General features: G+C 57.3%; 1 non-coding gene across 1 annotated transcript; it reads left to right on the plus strand.

The window, feature by feature from the left end:
- The first annotated feature begins 5,281 nt into the window (after positions 1 to 5,281).
- LOC131873381 (5S ribosomal RNA) lies at positions 5,282 to 5,400 on the plus strand. The gene has a single exon (XR_009371341.1). It is a non-coding gene; the product is annotated as a 5S ribosomal RNA (ribosomal RNA).
- The last annotated feature ends 294 nt before the right edge of the window (positions 5,401 to 5,694 follow it).

Genomic DNA, 5,694 nt, shown 5'->3' on the forward strand with positions numbered 1-5,694 from the left:
CCTTGTGACGCACAGTCCCAACATTCGCCTTCCTGCACATGGCAGGTCATCGGACCCAAATTCCGACCTCGCGAGTATGCCTACATATCGAATCGGTCATCGGACCCAACTTCCGACTTCATCCATACCGTAGGGTCTTTGAGGTTGGCGCGGTGCGCTCAACCCGGGGAGTCGACCCAACGAAGCATACACCTCCCCTATATAAGCTATTTGTCCGATTCCCACACCTGTGTAGTTTGCACCTCCGATCAAGACATCGACCCCAACTTCCGAACTCGCCTCCAACGACCGAACCAGCGCCTTGGTGCGCACCTTGCAACGCACAGTGCCAACATTCGCCTTCCTGCACGTGGCAGGTCATCGGACCCAAATTCCGACCTCGCGAGTATGCCTACATATCGAATCGGTCATCGGACCCAACTTCCGACTTCATCCATACCGTAGGGTCTTTGAGGTTGGCGCGGTGCGCTCAACCCGGGGAGTCGACCCAACGAAGCATACACCTCCCCTATATAAGCTATTTGTCCGATTCCCACACCTGTGTAGCTTGCACCTCCGATCAGGACATCGACCCCAACTTCCGAACTCGACTAAAAAGACCGCACCAGCGCCTTGGTGTGCACCTTGCAACGCACAGTGTCAACATTCGCCTTCCTGCACATGGCAGGTCATCGGACCCAAATTCCGACCTCATGAGCATACCTACTAATCGAATCGGTCATCGGACCCAACTTCCGACTTCATCCATACCGTAGGGTCTTTGAGGTTGGCGCGGTGCGCTCAACCTGGGGAGTCGACCCATCGAAGCATACACCTCCCCTATATAAGCTATTTGTCCGATTCCGACACCTGTGTAGTTTGCACCTCCGCTCAGGACATCGACCCCAACTTCCGAACTCGCCTGCAACGACCGAACCAGCGCCTTGGTGCGCACCAAAAGTGCGCACTTTTGGAGGGCACTTTTCTGCGCTCCAAAGGTGCGCACTTTTGGAGGGCACTTTTTGGAGGGCACTTTTCTGCGCTCCAAAGGTGCGCACTTTTGGAGGGCACTTTTTGGAGGGCACTTTTCTGCGCTCCAAAGGTGCGCACTTTTGGAGGGCACTTTTTGGAGGGCACTTTTCTGCGCTCCAAAGGTGCGCACTTTTGGAGGGCACTTTTTGGAGGGCACTTTTCTGCGCTCCAAAGGTGCGCACTTTTGGAGGGCACTTTTTGGAGGGCACTTTTCTGCGCTCCAAAGGTGCGCACTTTTGGAGGGCACTTTTTGGAGGGCACTTTTCTGCGCTCCAAAGGTGCGCACTTTTGGAGGGCACTTTTTGGAGGGCACTTTTCTGCGCTCCAAAGGTGCGCACTTTTGGAGGGCACTTTTTGGAGGGCACTTTTCTGCGCTCCAAAGGTGCGCACTTTTGGAGGGCACTTTTTGGAGGGCACTTTTCTGCGCTCCAAAGGTGCGCACTTTTGGAGGGCACTTTTTGGAGGGCACTTTTCTGCGCTCCAAAGGTGCGCACTTTTGGAGGGCACTTTTGTGCACTCCAAAGGTGCGCACTTTTGGAGGGCACTTTTCCTGTGCTCCAAAGGTGCACACCTAGGTGAGCACCTTCGACCACACCTTGTAGCACACCAAACTCTGACTTTCGACTTCATCCGCAATGCAGGGTCTTTGAGGTTGGCGCAATGCGCACAACCAGGGGAGTCGACCCATCAAACCCAACACCTCCCCTATATAAGCTATTTGTCTGATTCTCATACATGCGTAGCCTGCAGGAGCAATTAGGACATCGACCCCAACTTTCGGCTTCTAAACGAAAACAAGGTCTTTGAGGTTGGTGTAATGCGAACAACTAGGGGAGTCAACCCATCAAACCCAACACCTCCCCTATATAAGCTATTTGTCTGATTCTCATACATGTGTAGTCTACAGGAGCAATTAGGACATCGACCCCAACTTTTGACTTCTTAACGAAAACAAGGTCTTTGAGGTTGACGTAATGCGCACAACCAGGGGAGTCGACCCATCAAACCCAACACCTCCCCTATATAAGCTATTTGTCCGATTCTCATACATGTGTAGCCTGCAGGAGCCATTAGGACATTGACCCCAACTTTTGACTTCTTAACGAAAACAAGGTCTTTGAGGTTGGCGTAATGCGCACAACCAAGGGAGTTGACCCATCAAACCCAACACCTCCCCTATATAAGCTATTTGTCTGATTCTCATACATGTGTAGCCTGCAACAACGATTAGGACATCCACCCCAACTTCTGAATTCGTCTGCGTTGACCGCACCAAAGGTGCACGCCTTGGTGCTCACCAAAATCCGACTTCCGACTTCTTCTGCTATGCGGGGTCTTTGAGGTTGGCGCAGTGCGCACAACCAGGGGAGTCAACCCACCGAATGCAACACCTCCCCTATATAAGCTATTTGTCTGATTCTCATACATGCGTAGACTGCAGCAATGATTAGGACATCCACCCCAACTTTTGACTTCTTAAACAAGACAGGGTCTTTGAAGTTGGTGCAGTGCACACAACCAGGGGAGTCGACCCATCAAACGCAACACCTCCCCTATATAAAGCTATTTGTCCGATTCTCATACGTGTAGTCTGCAGCAGCGATTAGGACATCGACCCCAACTTCCGAATTCGTTTGCATTGACCGCACCAAAGGTGCACGCCTTGGTGTGCACCCTGGAGTGCACTTTGGTGCTCACCTCGGTGCACACTTTGGTGTGCACCTCGGTGTGCACCAAAGGTGCGCACCTTGGAGCGCACCAAAGGTGTACACTTTGGAGCGCACCACATAGGGTCTTTGAGAGGTTGGCGCAGTGCGCACACCAAGGTGGGTGTTGAGGTGCGTGCCGAGGTGGGTGGGTGCTAGGGTGCGCTCCATGGTGGGTGCCAGGGTGGGTGCGTGCTAGGGTGGATTCCAAAGAGGGTCATAGGGTGGGTGCCAAGGTGGGTTGGTGATATAGTGGGTTCAAAGGTGGGTACTAGGGTGGGTTCCAAGGTGGGTCACAAGTTGGGTGCCAGGATGCGTGGGTGTTAGGTTGGGTGCCAAGGTGGGCTCCTGCGTGGGTGGGTGCTAGGGTGGGTTTCAAGGTGGACGCGAGGGCGGGTGCCAAGGTGGGTAACAAGTTGGGTGTTAGGATGGGTGAGTGCTAGAGTGGGTGCCAAGGTGGGTGGGTGCTAAGGTGGATGCCAAGGTGGTTCACAGGGTGGGTGGGTTCTAGGGTGAGTTCCAAGGTGGGTCACAGGTTCAGTGCTAGGGTGGGTGTCAAGGCGGGTGTCGAGGTGCCTGGGTGCTAGGGTGTGGATGCCAATGTGGGTCATAGGGTGGGTACTAGGGTGGGCTGCAATGTGGGTGCCAAGGTGGGTAACATGCTCGGTGGGTTCTAAATTGGGTGCCAGGGTGGGTGTGCACCCACCTTGCCCGAGGTGGGTGCCAAGGTGCCAGTGTGGGTGGGTGCTAAGGTGGATGCCAAGGTGGGTGAGAAGGTGGGTGATAGGTTGAGTGGTAGGATGGGTGGGTGCCAAGATGGGTCACAGGGTGGGTGCAAGGGTGGGTAGGTGCTAGGGTTGGTGTCAGGGTGGGTGGGTGCTAGGTTGGGTTCCAAGGTGGGTGCGAGGGTGAGTGTCAAGGTGGGTCACAGGTTAGGTGCTAGGATGGGTGAGTGCTAGGGTGCAAAGGTGCCAGGGTGGGTGCTAGGATGGGTCGATGCTAGGGTGAGTGGCAAGGTGGGTCCACAAGTGTCAAGGTGGGTGCCGAGGTGGGTGCCAAGTCGGCGACTGCTATGGTGGATGCCAAGGTGGGTCACGGGGTGGGTGCCAAGTTGCTAGGTTGGGTTCCAAGGTGGGTGCCAACGTGGGTGCTAGGGTGCGTGGGTTAAAGGGTGTGTCACAACGTGGGTGCCAGGATGGGTGCGCACCCACACTGGCCAAGACGGGTGCGGGTGCAAGGTTGGGTTCCAAGCCCGGTCACAGGCTGGGTGCTAGGATGGGTGGGTGCCAAGGTGGGCACCAGGGTGGGTGCACCCACCCTGGCCAAGGTGGGTCACGGGGTGGGTCCTAGGGTGGGTAACGGGGTGGGTACTAAGGTGCGTGCCAAGGTGGGTCATAGGGTGGGTGCCAAGGTGGGCACCAGGGTGGGTGTGCACCAACCCTAGCCAGGGTAGGTCACGGGGTGGTTGTCGGGGTGGGCGTCAAGGAGCCAAGGTGGGTGGCAAGTAGCCAAGTTGCGTGCCAAGGTGGGTGTCGGGGTGGGTGCCAAGGATCCAAGGTGGGTGCCAAGGAACCAAGGTGGGTGTCTGGGTGGGTGCCGAGGTGGGAGCCAGGGTGGGTCCCAAGGTGAGTGCAAAGGTGGGTGCCAGGGTCAAGGTGAGTGCCAATGTGGGTTCCAAGGTGCCAGGGTCAGGGTGAGTGCCAATGTGGGTTCAAAGGTGCTAAGTTGGGTGCGAGGTTGGGTGCGAGGGTGGGTGGGTGCCAAGGTGTGCTAGGTGGAAGCCCGGGTGGGTCGGCATCCCATGGGTGTCGAGTTGGGTGCCTGATGGGTGCTTCTTGTCAAGTTTTAGTCGTCGGGACTCATTTCGAGCCTTAGAGGTCGTTTCTTGTCCGGTTGCCCTGTCTTCGACCTGGGAACCCAATTTTGGTCCTCGGGTCCCATTTTTTTTTGTCTCGCATCCCACTTTTGGCCTGTGGCCTTTTCGGGGTCGATTCTCGTTTTGGGCATCAGAGCATGTTTCTTCTCCTAAAACCCAATATTTGTTTATTAAGTCTCGGAACACATTTTTGTTCTCGTGGACCCATCATGGGTCTTGGAACGCATTTGTGGTCCTTGGGTCCCATTTTGCATCCCGAAACTTGTGTTTTGGTGCTTGATCCCTATTTTGGGTGCCCACCTTGCACCAAGTGCGCACCCGGGGCAAACCGAGCGCCTTGGTGCACCGGGGCAAGATCGAGCGTGCACCCGAGGCGCCCCGAACATGCACCAAGGTGCACTCGGCCCACATGTGAGCGCAGGTCGTTGCGCCCGAGGTGGTGTGTGGGCACCGCGTTGCAGACGGGACACTGCACGCACACGACGCCCCCTCCAGGTGCACGCACGTAGGCCGGGCCGGGTGCACACCCGACGCCCTAGCAAGGTGCGCGCACCCGGGCAGGGCTCACACTTGGCGAACGGGGCGCACTTCGCGAGGGAGGGTGTGCACCTCGACGGGGGTGGGTGGCCGGGGTGGATTCGCACGTGGGTCGCGGTTTGCTAAGTACACACTGCGACAAGCTCATAACGGGTGCGATCATACCAGCATTAGTGCACCGGATCCCATCAGAACTCCGCAGTTAAGCGCGCTTGGGCCGAAGTAGTACTGGGATGGGTGACCTCCCGGGAAGTCCCGGTGTTGCACCCTTTTTTAGTTTTTCGCCGGGCGTCGCAATGCTATTTGAATAAACCTTTTGCCCGTTTGCGTTCTCGTCGGGGCCGGGCCGGGCCGGGGTGCGCTGCCCGCACTACCGCGCGCGCGGGGGCGACACCGAGCGCGCACCCGAGGCGCCCCGAGCACACAGGCCACGGTGCAACCCGGGCGTTGTGCGCGCACCCCGGTGCGCCCGAGGTGCTGCGCGCGCACCCAGGTGAAATCGGTGTGCACCTCGGCCAGTGCGCGCTCGGTCGAGTCGCGCACGTTGGCCAAGGTGCACGGTGA

Source organism: Cryptomeria japonica, unplaced genomic scaffold (assembly GCF_030272615.1).
Source record: "Cryptomeria japonica unplaced genomic scaffold, Sugi_1.0 HiC_scaffold_1623, whole genome shotgun sequence".
Lineage (NCBI taxonomy): Eukaryota > Viridiplantae > Streptophyta > Pinopsida > Cupressales > Cupressaceae > Cryptomeria > Cryptomeria japonica.